The sequence below is a fragment of the Gopherus flavomarginatus genome, chromosome 2 (genome assembly GCF_025201925.1).
Source record: "Gopherus flavomarginatus isolate rGopFla2 chromosome 2, rGopFla2.mat.asm, whole genome shotgun sequence".
Taxonomy (NCBI): domain Eukaryota; kingdom Metazoa; phylum Chordata; order Testudines; family Testudinidae; genus Gopherus; species Gopherus flavomarginatus.
The window spans coordinates 249719855-249733019 of NC_066618.1; the positions used below are offsets into that span (position 1 = coordinate 249719855).

Sequence of the window (13165 nt, forward strand, 5' to 3'; positions counted from 1 at the left end):
GGTATGTTTTTGTATGCCTTGTTAGTGGCATATGTTTTTGTTTGTAGTACCAATGTGCCTTTACCACATATTTCTTTAAATAAACATTTTAAAAGTTAAGCTACTTTTAAATATCAAAATACTGATTTTTTTGGCAAAGGTATAGGCTGCATCAGTTTTCAAAGCCTTCAAACTTGTTGCCACTCTCTTGGCAAAGGCTGCTTCTAATTGCCTCATGAAGGAAATGGTCATAGACAAGATCTTGTTATATTTTAGGATCTCTAAACCAGACATATACCCTGATCATAGGCTCTCTAGAAACTATATATTTACTCTGTAGAAATTATATATTTCCTGCTGCCTGTGTGAATGTTTCTCTGAACAACAATATCAGCATCCCCTTGTTTTGTCCTTGCATTGCTAGGTGTAATATGTATTCCTCTTTCTTCAGCATTTTTTCTGACACTTCATCTTTACACATCTGTTCACTGTGCATGTCACTTTGGACAGTGTTGCCTGTTCTGTACTTTGAGCTCCATGCAATGTGAATAGGAATTGTCTCAAGAAAACTATTTGAATTAGAGAAGTGAATATCGCTGGCACTAGCAATAACTCTAGTGGATTTGTTTTGAACCAAGTCCTTGATATAGCATTCTTTGGGAAACGGCATCATTCCTATAAGTGCTAGTGTTTTGTCAGAGTACTGCTTTATTTGCAGTCAAAATTATAGATGGAGAAACTTTTCCGCCCCTTTTGCCCCACCTCCATGCCTGATCTCTATCTACTTCAGTGGGAGGAAGAAGAGCTCTTGGGCAGATGAGCCTGCCCCTTCCTTCCCAGAACCTCAGTGAGTCTGACTGATCTCTCACACACACGGAAATGGTGGGGGGCGGGGGGACATTTATCAGCATATGATAATAGGAAGCTTGGGTAAGTATTGGGAGGAGTCTGACTGCCTGACACAAGTGTTGCCTCCAGTTCTTCTCTGGAAGGAAGTTGCAGCATTGCCAACCTCAGGAGCCCCAAAATCATGAGTCAGGCCTCAAAACACCATGATATTAGTGTACAAATCAAGAGCTTAAAAATTGAGCATTCCTTTTCTTTGCCTTCTGGGTTGTGAATGTTCTGAGTGCACTTGGATCACACTTTCAAGCTTTTTTCCACAAACACAAGAGTTAGAATTTTATTAAATGAAAAACTAATAAAATAACACAACTCTGGGAGCTGGGGCTTCAAGAAAAACACCAAATTTCATGATTTGGCAACACTGGTATTATGGTTAGAAATTCTAACTTGGTAGTGACTATGTGTATCACTGGTATTACAATGACATTGCTTTCTCTGACCCCTTAAATCCCCTACCAGATTTTCACTGAGATGTTGGCTTTTATTCATTTGTCAAACCTATATTTTTGGAACTCTTGCTCTTGTGTCATGTCTAGAAAGCTGATGTTGCCTAGAAACCCTAAGCTCTAAGTAACTTCTCATCTGCATTCCTTCATCTTTCTCATTTGCCTCTCTACAAACAGGTTGAGCGTCTCCATTTTTGGTTCAGGACAGAATGTTCTTTGCATATCCTGTCTCACTTTTCTTCTGCAATATAGAAAAAATATTTTCATTAAATTCATAAAGGATTTTAAAAATACATGGTAATGCATTTTTCCATACTTAAAATATTATGATTACTTCAAAATTGGCCCCTTTATAACATGTGCCAACATGATATAATGAAAACACATATATTTAGTTTGAAGTCTCCTTGGGGCAGACACTTTGTCTAGAAAAGGGCATGGAATATTCATTTGTTATATGGCTTTTTCTTCCCAGACTTTTTTTTTAAAATTAGTCTAATTAGGTTCCTGAGTCCCTTCAGATTAAATATTGGTGTCCTTTCCATCAGCCCTCTATCTCCTGCAATATTACACAACATTTTTCACTCACAGTATAATGGACATTTGAATAAAAATTATTCTCCTGCTCTCTTAACGAGGCTCATAGCAGCACATGTACAAATATTTTATTCTTCAGAGCGATTGTAGAAGAATGACCTTGTAATTATGCATGGTTTCTCATTATACCTAATGACAGAAAGCAGGGAATTTTATTTTCTAGTCCATAGGGTTGTAGATATGCTTTTACTCTCTCTCCTGAGGACTGCAATGAAGGAAATGCTGCATGTAAATAGAGATGCAGAAAAAGTATGCACCCGAAGCAAAACTGGGAAATGATGACTGTCTTCTATAATGATACCCATAGATACATATGTGACTATGGGCACCCCTGTATTCATACCCTACACACTACTGCAATTATATTTATGCAAAATACTCATTGCGTGGTCTCATAAAAGCTAATAACACACTGGTTATTAATATCACTGTAAATGCATGTGTTAATGAGCTACATGAAGTTATGAATTTCCTCTGTATGATTTTACTTGAACATGTTTGAGACAAGACAGCCTAGCCTAGGTAAAGTCTAGCCTCGTTCTAGACAAAGGCATGTGGATTTACCTCAATTTACATACTATCAGTAAACAATTTGGAGTTCTCCTGTTCCTGAACTGGAGAAACAAACAATTAACATGGTTCCAGCACCTGAGAGAGACATGCGACTGGATCTCCAGGAAGCCTTCCTGACTTGTAAGACAAAGTCATTCTTTTGAGGGTATAAGGAAACAGAAAGACTCCAACTTTATCCTATACCATCTCTATCCTATAGACAAAGAAACCAAGAGATTTGATCCCTGTGATGGGTCCTGGCCAGATCAGCCTGTAAAAAGCTGGACAGGAGAGTGTGGGTGAGAGAAACACTGTGTTCACAAAGGTATCTTGCTAGATTCAAATGTGTGTGTTCACTTATTTGCTTGTAACCATCTCTACCTTATCTATTGTACTTGGTATCAGAAACTGAAAGAACAATCCAAAGAGTTGAATTCACAATAAGGAGTTATCCATGTGCTACGTAGAAAAGAATATAGCAAGAATAGGTCAAATTAATGAGTGGAACCACTTGCTATGAAAACCACTGCTGGGAGAAGACTGGGTATAGACAGTCATCTGGAAGGTGTGGATCTGTGCAGTAGTTCACCACAGCTCTCCAGTTTGTTTTATGAAAAACTCTGGGTATGTTCTAATCCTGTGTAGGCTTTCCAAATATTGCTTATCTGCACACTCAAGCCACACCAATTCCACTACATCTTGGGTCTTCTATCTACATCTGTGAAAGTGGAGTGGGAACAGGATTTGTGCACTGAATATGGTAATATTATTGCAGTATTTATGTAAACATACACTACACTTTGGGCTTGTTTCAGAACACTTGCAACTTCAATTTTAAGTCATGGACAACTGGGAGTAAGCATGATCATGCTTCCCATTATTCCTCTTACCGCTCACCCATCAGAGCTGGCTCGAATCGGAGAAGAGTGCACACTGCATGTTCTGCAAGAAAGATAACTGCTGTATTCAGTGGACCTCTTGGAATTATTGTGTCTGCCTGAAGCACATCTTTTGCAGTTTGTTAGTCTGGTACGCTCCCCACTAGCCATTCCAATGCTTACACTGGGTTAGAAAACACCTACAGTCACAGGGCTTTCTATTACTGATAGGCAAAATTTAGAACATCTGTTTAATGTAGGGTTGCCAGGTATCTAGTTTTTGGCCAGAAAACCCAGTTGAAAAGGGACCCCGGTGACTCAGTCAGCAACGCTGACCGGGCCATTTAAAAGTTGCTGCCTGGTTCTGCACAGCTCCTGGAAGCAGCCAGCATGTTTCTGTGGCCCTTAGGGAGAGGGGTGGCCAAGGATGCTCCACCTGCTGGCCCCACCCCAAACACCAGCTCTGCGGCTCCCATTGGCCAGGAACTGTGGCCAATCAGAGCTGCGAGGGTGGCACCTGTGGGCAAGGGCAGCCCACAGAGCCTCCCTGGGTGCTTCTGCATCTAGGGGCCACAGGGACATACCATCTGTTTTTCAGGAGCTGCCTGAGGTAAGGACTGCTGGAGCCCACACCCTCCCACCCTCAGCCCCTCCCACATCCCAACCCCCTGCCCCAGCTCTGACTCCCCTCCTACACCCAAAGTCCCTCCCAGAGCCCACACCCACTCCTTCACTCTGCAGTCCCCAGTGGGTGGGAGGTGTGGCCTCAGGAAAGGGGCAAGGCAAAGGTGTTCGTTTTTTTGCAGTCACAGTTGGCAACCGTAGTTTTACAGAAAATTTTAACATTTTGAAATTTGTTTTCCTTCTAATTAAGTTTTTTTTTCATTTTTTATATTGCAGTAATTGAGGACAAGGTTTTTTAATAAGACCAAGTATCACTTTAGAAAGTCAAAGGGGTTCAGTTTGCTTGAGTATTTTTAATAATAGCCATGTGAATTGCCTGGAAGCCATTTAACACCCTTCAATTAGTATCATGAGAGTCTAATGATGGTATTTCAGAAATGTCCATGTGTTGCCACTAATGAGCTTTAGTAGGTAGGTTCCTCCAATGGTATTGGCTAGATTTTGCTGCTGTTATTTTTATTTTTATTGCAGTTTTCAAACCTGATGCAGGCACTTCTTTTTTTTCAATAACAAAGCTGAATTATTATGGAATCTTAACACCACTAACTTCTCTTACTCTATTTAGAGTGGTCTGAATCCCTGATAGTCAATGGTCATATACTTTGGTTTGCCTAAATACAAAAACATTTAAGGCTCAAAGAATTAACATTTCATATAGCCACAACGATTTTTAGGAACAAACATCAGAAATAAGTTCTAAAAAGGGTTTCAGGCTGACACAATGATTTGAAGGACAAGACCATCCCATTTTGGAATAGACACATTTTTAATGCCTGTGAACTGGACTAAAGCAATGCCTGGCAAAGGAGTTTCACAGAGTATGTTTCAGTAAGTAAAATTCATATGGAATAGTTTATTTTTAGTCAAATTGCAGAGCTTTATTCAAAACAAGTGCAAAAGTTGCATAGGGAATATGCAAATAGTAATGCCTGCATTTCTTAAATAGGCTTACATTTGTGTATAGCTAGAAAATAATTGGAATATTGTTACTCTGTGTACATTAAGTTATATTGTATGATTTAACTGTTGGGAATGAATAGGTAACAAGGTTCTGGGCACATCTGAGATATTAAATATTAGTGACAATGAAGTATTCATTTTGTAATCTATGGGATTAAGAAGAGGGAAGCATTTAAAAGCGCTCTGACTCTTATTTGCTGTAGCAACATTTTTTTATTTTACAACAGATTCTTCCATCTCTGTGATAATGAAATGACAGTTTTATAAATATATTACTGATATGAATTTAAGAGAATTTAATAAATATTTGGAATAGTTTCTTTGGAACTGGTCTTTGGTTAATCTTCTGGTTTTACTAATAATATTTGTAATATATATACAAGACAATACAAATCTATACTGAGTACAAGTGTATGTTGATTATCTGAGCCCAAGTTATCTGAATTTCATATAATCAAAAATTCAGACATGTTCCTGAATCTGTAATTCGTTTTGAATTCATTCATATAGAAATGAACATTCTTCATCCATAACAACACGGGCCAGATTGTCAGCAGGTATAAACATGTATAGCTCCATTCACTTCAACTGAGTCATATTAATTTATATCAGATGAGGATCTGGCCCCATTTATCCAGAAGCTGCAGGAAATGGGAACTAAATCATATGTCTGATTAGTCAGATCAATGCTCCATATAGCCTAGTATACTGTCTCCATCAGTGGCCAGTACTAGGGCTTCTGGAGTGTGGGGGAGGGCAGAACAGGGCAGTTAGGGTATTTCACCCATCTGATCCAGGTTCTGGCAGTCAGAAGTTTAGCATGCCCCCAAGTAGGGGGTTGCATCCCTGACCATGTTGGCTAATAGCCACAGATTGATCAAACCTTCATGAAATTATCTAGTTTTTTTTTAATCCGTTATACTTTTGGCCATCACAACTTCCCATGGCAATGAGTTCCACAGATTAATTGTGTGCTGTGGGAAAAAGGAATTCCTTTTGTTTGCACTAAAGCTGCTGCCTATTAATTTCATTGGGTGATCCCTGGTCTTTGTATTGTAGAAAAGGGTAAATCACATTTCTGTATTCACTTTCTGCACATTCAAGATTTTATACACCTCTATCATATCCCCCCTTAGATGTCACTTTTCTAAGATAATATCCCTAATCTTTTTTGATCTTTTCTTGTATGGAAGCTATTCCATAGCCTTGATCATCTTTGTTGCTGTTCTCTGAACCTTTCAGTTCCATTACATTCTTTTGGAGATGGGATAATCGGAACTGGACACTATATTCAAGGTGTGAGCATATCAAGGATTTATATAGTGGCATTATGATATTTTCTATTTTATTTACTATCCCTTTCCTAATAGTTCCTAATATTCTGTTAGCCTTTTTGACCGCTCCCGTGCACTGAGCTGAAGTGCTCCGTGAACTATTCAGTGACTCCAGGATCTTTCTTTAGTATCCACAGCTAATTTAGAACCCATTGTTATGTACTCCAGTAGTGGGGATTATGTTTTCCAATGTACATTACTCTGCATTTATCAATATTAATTTTCATTTGCCATTTTGTTGCCCAATTACCCAGTTTAATAAGAACCCTTTGTAACTCTTTTTAGTCAGATTTGAACCTAACATGTTGAATAATTTTGTATCATCTGAAAACTTTGCCACTTCACTGTTCACTCGCTTTCCCAGATAATTAATTAATATGTTGAACAGCACTGGTCCCAGGACAGATCCTTAGGGGACCCTGCTATTTACCTCTCTCCATTGTGAAAACTGACTGTAAATGTCCGGTGTTGGGGCTCGGCACTCTCAGGCGCAGCTGGGAGCACCTCACTAGACGCGGCAAATAGTTCCGGATTCTGGCCCTTCAGCAGGGGTTAAGCAAGCAAATAGTCAGTAAGCCCAGGCCCTGGGTCAGGGCAGGGCACTAAGCAGTTCAGAGCTCAAGCCCTTCAGCAGGGGTTGAGCAACAAATAGTCTATAAACCCAAGCCCTGGGTCAGGACGGGGCAATAAGCAGTTCAGCGCTCAGGCCCTCAGCGGGAGCTGAGCAAACAAGTGGTCTCTATAAGCCCAGGCCCTGGGTCAGGGTGGGGCAGTAAGCAGTTCAGCGCTCAGGCCCTTCAGCAGGGGCTGAGCAAACAAATAGTTTCTATAAGCCCAGGCCCTGGGTCAGGGCGGGGCAATAAACTGTTCAGGGCTCAGACCCTTCAGCAGGGGCTGAGCAAACAAATGGTCACGGGCACGGGGAAGCTCAGGCGGGGCGGGAGCTCGGCCACCCACGTCTGTTCTCTTCGGCAACTGGCCTCCAAGTGAGTGCTGGGGCTGGGCATTTATACTTCCTGTCCTGCCCCTAGACTTCTGGAGGGCGGGAACTGGTGGTAGTGGCTCCGCCCACTTTGATGGCGGTAGTGGCTCGGCCCTCTCAGGTGCAACTGGGAGCCAGGGTGCCTCACTACACTGACCATTTGTCCCTACTCTTTGTTTCCTATCTATTAACCAGTTACTGATCCATGAGATGACCTTCCCTCTTATAGCAAGACTGCTTATTTTGCTTAACAGCCTTTGGTGTGGGAGCTTGTCAAAGGCTTTCTGAAAGACCAGATACACTATGTCCAGTGGATTGCCGTTGTCCACATGCTTGTTGATTCCAATAAAGATTTCTAATAGATTGGTGAAGCATGATTATCCTTTACAAAAACTGTACATATTGTGTTCATCTACATATCTGATAATTCTGTTCTTTAGTAAAGTTTCAACTCATTTGCCTGGTACAGAGGTTAGGCTTATTGGCTTGTAATCACCTCTGTGGCTCATTTCTGTTATCTGGAGGCTTGTTTCAGCAATAGGTTATGCACTATGGTGTGTATTTCCTGGTGACACTACTGCTTATCAATTTGCTCTAAAACCTCTTCTATTGACAATTTAGTGTGGGAAAGTATTTAATAAAGAAACTAGGGAAATACAATCTAGATGGAGCTACAATAAGGTGGGTGCATAATTGGTTGGAAAACCATTCCCAGAGAGTAGTTATCAGTGATTCACAATCAAGCTGGAAGGGCATATAGGATGGGGTCCTGCAGGAATCCGTTCTGGGTCCAGTACTCCATTAAAGAAGGAACAATCAGTTGCACACATACAAAATGGGAAATGACTGCTTAGGAAGGAGTAACACAGAAAGGGATCTGGGGGTGATAGTGGATCACAAGCTAAAAATGAATCAGAGGGCTGGTCTACACTAGGGGGGGAAATCGATCTAAGATACCCAACTTCAGCTACGTGAATAGCATAGCTGAAGTTGAAGTATCTTAGATCGAGTTACCTACCGTCCTCACGGCGTGGGATTGACATCCGTGGCTCCCCCTGTCGACTCCGCTACCGCCGTTCGCATTGGTGGAGTTTCGGAGTCGACAGGAGCTCGTTCGGGGATCGATATATCGATCCCCGAGAAATTGATTGCTACCCACCGATACAGCCGGTAGTGAAGACGTACCCAGTGTGTAACACTGTTGCAAAAAAAAAAAAAGCAAACATCATTCTGGGATGTATTAGCAGGAGTGTTATAAGCAAGACACAATAAATCTTCCACTCAACTCCACACTGATTAGGCCTCAGCTGGAGTATTGTGCAGTTCTGGGTACCAAATTTCAGGGAAGATGTGGATAAATTGGAGATTGTCCAGAGAAGAGCAACAAAAATGATTAAAGGTCTAGAAAGTGTAAGCTATGAGGGAAGATTGAAGAAATTAGGCTTGTTTAATCTGGAGAAAAGACTGAGGGGGAACATGATAACAGTTGTCAAGTACATAAAAGGTTGTTATAAGGAGAGAGAAAAATTATTCTCAACCTCTGAGAATAGGAGAAGAAGCAATGGACTTAAATTGAAGCAAGGGCAGTTTCAGTTGGACCTTAGGGAAAATCTTCCTGTTAGGGTGGTTAAACTCCGGAATAAATTTACCCTGGGAAGTTGTGAAATCTCCATCACTGGCAATTTAAGAGCACGTTAGACAAAACATCTGTCAGGGACCATCTAGATAATACTTAGTCCTGCCATGAGCACAGAGGACTGGACTAGATGACCTCTTGAGGCTCCTGCCAGTCCAATGATTCAATTAATCAGATTTGTCACCCCAAAAGATAGCTCTGATGTGGGTATCTCCCCCACATCCTCTGTAGTGAATTCATTTAGCATCTGTGCAATGGCTTTGCTTTCCTTGAGGGCTCCTTTAACACCTCCTTTAATACTTGTTATGGGCCACTGGGGGCTAAAGCTTTGCACTTCATACTTTTAGTCAGCAAAATAATGAAACACAGAAAATTAAAGATTTAGTTTCTGTGTCTGTATTGTCAGATGACAAGCACCCAAGTTGATTTTATTTAATTAGTCAATGAGAGTTGAAGTCACCCAATGAGAGGGTTATTTAACTTCAACTTCAGCTCCCATTGACTAATTAGAGTTCATGGCAGTTTAAAATAAGCACTCAGCACTTCACAGGAAATGGTCCATTGTTACTTTTATTATAGACAGCTGAGAAGACTGCATAATAATAAAATCACGGCCTAATCTTGCAAATGGCAGTAGACTCAAATCACAGATTTGTTCAAACAAGAGTACTGTGCTATGAGGAATCTCCAGCTGTGAGAATTTCTGATTAAACCATACTTTTATTAAAAGTGGACACAACTGACAGACATAAATAAACATGCTTGATATTGCACATTTTTAAATTACGTGCATAAGACCAAGTAAATGGAAGACAAACGCATGATATAAAAAACCTTGCATTTATTTGATACAACTGGCTATGTATAATGCTGTTGTAACATATAAAGCTGTCCATCTGCTTCAATGCTGTCTTTCTTAGAGTTGTAGACAGTATAATTGTGAATCACTTGTTTAATAACTCAAACTTGGCCGTAACAGTGGCTGATATTACCATATTCGCAAAGACTTTTTGCATAACTTGAAAGACAAGGAAGTCCTCAACCGTCCCTAAAAATAATGCATGGTCTGCTAGAAAACATTGATGAGACTGCCTCTAAACATGTTTCAACAATACATTATGTACTACAGTTAGGCATTCTGCAATTTCATATTTGACTTCTTTCAGAATTCTTAGGTGTATACCATCTGGTTCTGGTGACACTTCTGTTTATCATTTTTGTTCTAAAACATCTTCTACTGACTCTAATAGGCCAGTCAGATCACCAGGACAGCTTGAAGAGATAAGAGTGTCTCATCCCCTGCCAGTGACATAATAAGTGCTCAAAGAGAGAGCTTTCACAAAATCCTACAGTCCTTATCTCAGCCCTACTCCCCCTGAAAAGTTTTGTCTGAGTAAAATCTGCAGGGTTTGCCCAGGATTTTTATGTAAGGAATAATCTTAACTAAATTATTCTTTCACTGAAGCTAATGTTTTCTGGTCACAAGGCTTACATAAAGTCCTACTAATCCTAGCTTAAATCACAGTGGAAGGAAACCTGTGTGACAAGTTTATACTTTTATTTTGATCTGATTGGGGTGCTCCAAGAGTCCAAATTCAGCACTCATAGACTCATAGACTCATAGACTCAAGGACTGGAAGGGACCTCGAGAGGTCATCGAGTCCAGTCCCCTGCCCTCATGGCAGGACCAAATACTGTCTAGACCATCCCTGATAGACAATTATCTAACCTACTCTTAAATATCTCCAGAGATGGAGATTCCACAACTTCCCTAGGCAATCTATTCCAGTGTTTAACTACCCTGACAGTTAGGAACTTTTTCCTAATGTCCAACCTAAATCTCCCTTGCTGCAGTTTAAGCCCATTGTTTCTTGTTCTATCATTGGAGGCTAAGGTGAACAAGTTTTCATTAAGCGTGTGCTTAATGTTGAGCATATAAGTACCGGTAGTCTCATTGATATCATTGGGGGGAAAAGTGTACATTTAAGCACGTTTATGTTTTTTGCTGGACTTGGGCCTATATAAATTATATTATAGTATATGAGCTTAATATAAAAAAATGGAAAATCTGACTTGCTTGAAATATAATAAAACCAACCAATATTGTGCAATTTGATTACTTTGTCTCAATTTGGCTGATACTCATGCATCTATGGTATCTATGTATCTTAGTATTTTTTGTACATGGTTGGTAGATCCATTAAATGATAAACATATCATCTCTGTTACATTTTTTGGAAGTTCAGCATGCCGCCAAAGTACACTCCTCCTTTCTAAACTCTCCTCCATGTATGCACCTGCTGCATTGACTTCCCTGAGTCTGTTTCCTGGCAATCTTTTCATTGTTATGCAATTGTAAACAACTCTTTGCTTATGTTTAATGACTGTGTTTCAATAACTACAGACCAGATTTCTTTTTCATCTTTACTTGCTACTCAAAAATTGCTATTTTTTCAACAGCCAAATGTTAAGTGTTGTACCACAAAAAAGTTGTTCTGCTATGCATCTTTGCCTGCAGTCTTATAGTTATGCAAAATGGGATTATTTTTAAGGCATTGAAGGTCTCATCCAGAATTAAAAATAAGTCTTGCTTAGTCAAGGCTTTTGTACATATGAATGGTTTGAATACAAAGAAGGCAATCACTGTGGCAAAACTCTCTTTCTTTTCTGACACGGTATAGGAAAAAGGAATGAGTAAATCTATTGTAAATTGTAGTTTCTTGAGAAACATTTCTTCATAGAACAATCAAAGTTTTTATTTGAAATACTTGGCAATTATATTTGACACACACACTTGTCAGATATTAACTGTCCAATACATTTAATCACTTCGAATAGGTAAAGATACAGCATAGCTCAGTTTCACGATCAGATTCCTCCAAATTACTACTATTGTGTAATTGTGGGTGAATTTTATTTGTTATGGAGAACGTAGTAAATTAACCAAAGATGGATTATTAATTTATAGTGAATAGTTTTTCCTGTGAATGTTGCCACTTTTTCTGTATGCAAATGCTCTGTGACCAGTTACAATTTTCTTAAACTTGTAGTCATTCAAAAATGTTCTTTCAATAATTGCTGCAAATAGAAGCATAGAACTAACTTATTTAGAAATAATTAATTGCTGTGTTGGAAACATAAGTGTAATGTGTTTGCATTACCTGGTTGGATGGGATAGCTCTTAGAATTAGATTACTAGTGAAAACCAGAGTTGGTCTAATACTATAAACTTTATCATCTTTCTCAGAATTCTCGTTTTTACACAAGTTTTCCAGTTTAAAACATGCAGGTTTGTTTTCTATATTTCAATGAGATGTTTGAAGAAAAGGTCAAAATCAGATTAGTAAAGATCAGATCCATATGATTTGAAAATATATTTTCAAATGTAGAGTTTTTTATTGGAAACTTAAGGTCTAATCTTGTAAGGTGGTGAAAATCTACTGTGAATATTTTTTTTGCTCCCAGGAACTTCAATAACTCTTGAGCACCTGTAATACAGGAAACATAGGTTCAAGTCCCCACTTTGACTAATTTAGAACAGAAACTTGAAAGCATGTCACCCCTATATTGGGCTATAGTATATTCCAGAGTGATCTGTCAAACTGTTCTACCTTGTATAATTACCTGGCAGGGGGGATACCATGATCACGAAGGTGGTTTTCCCAGGGTGAGGCTCATCCATTGCACTGCGGGTGTGCTGACCACTGAGATTTCCCCAAATATGGGAAACTCAACTGCATAAAATAAATAAATAAATACTTAACTATGCATTGGGCCAGAGACAGTGAGAATGATTCTACAGTCTGGTGGCTAGGGAGGAATCCAGATTTCAGTCCCTGCTCCAGTGAATGTTTAATTATTTATACACAATGGAACAGCTTCAAAAGGGTGCTCAGAAAGCCCCATACCTGAATACTCCAAAGCCTAGACGTAAGGACACTCCCTTAGAAGGTGGGAGACCTCTCTCACATCAGGCAGAGTGGGAAATTGAACCTAGGTGTCCCACCTACTTATAGTGTGCTCTAACCTCTGGGACACTGGGTAAAATGGAATCAAAAGCTGCACCTCTTCCTGAAGGGTATTTCCAAATTTCCTTTACTTTTAATAAAAAAAAACTGTTAAAATGCCCAAAATAAATATTTTATTATAATTAGGCTTTTTTTCACTGAATTGGAAAAAAATGTTTTGAGTCAATCCAAATCCAAAATGTT

The 13165-nt window shown here is 39.4% G+C and overlaps 1 protein-coding gene and 1 pseudogene across 1 annotated transcript in view; one reads left to right on the top strand and one right to left on the bottom strand.

The window, feature by feature from the left end:
* The window catches only part of LOC127045312 (uncharacterized), a 521338-nt gene that overhangs the window by 201142 nt on the left and 307031 nt on the right, over nt 1-13165 (bottom strand). The window lies entirely within an intron of this gene.
* LOC127046096 (uncharacterized) lies at nt 12571-12699 on the top strand (annotated as a pseudogene).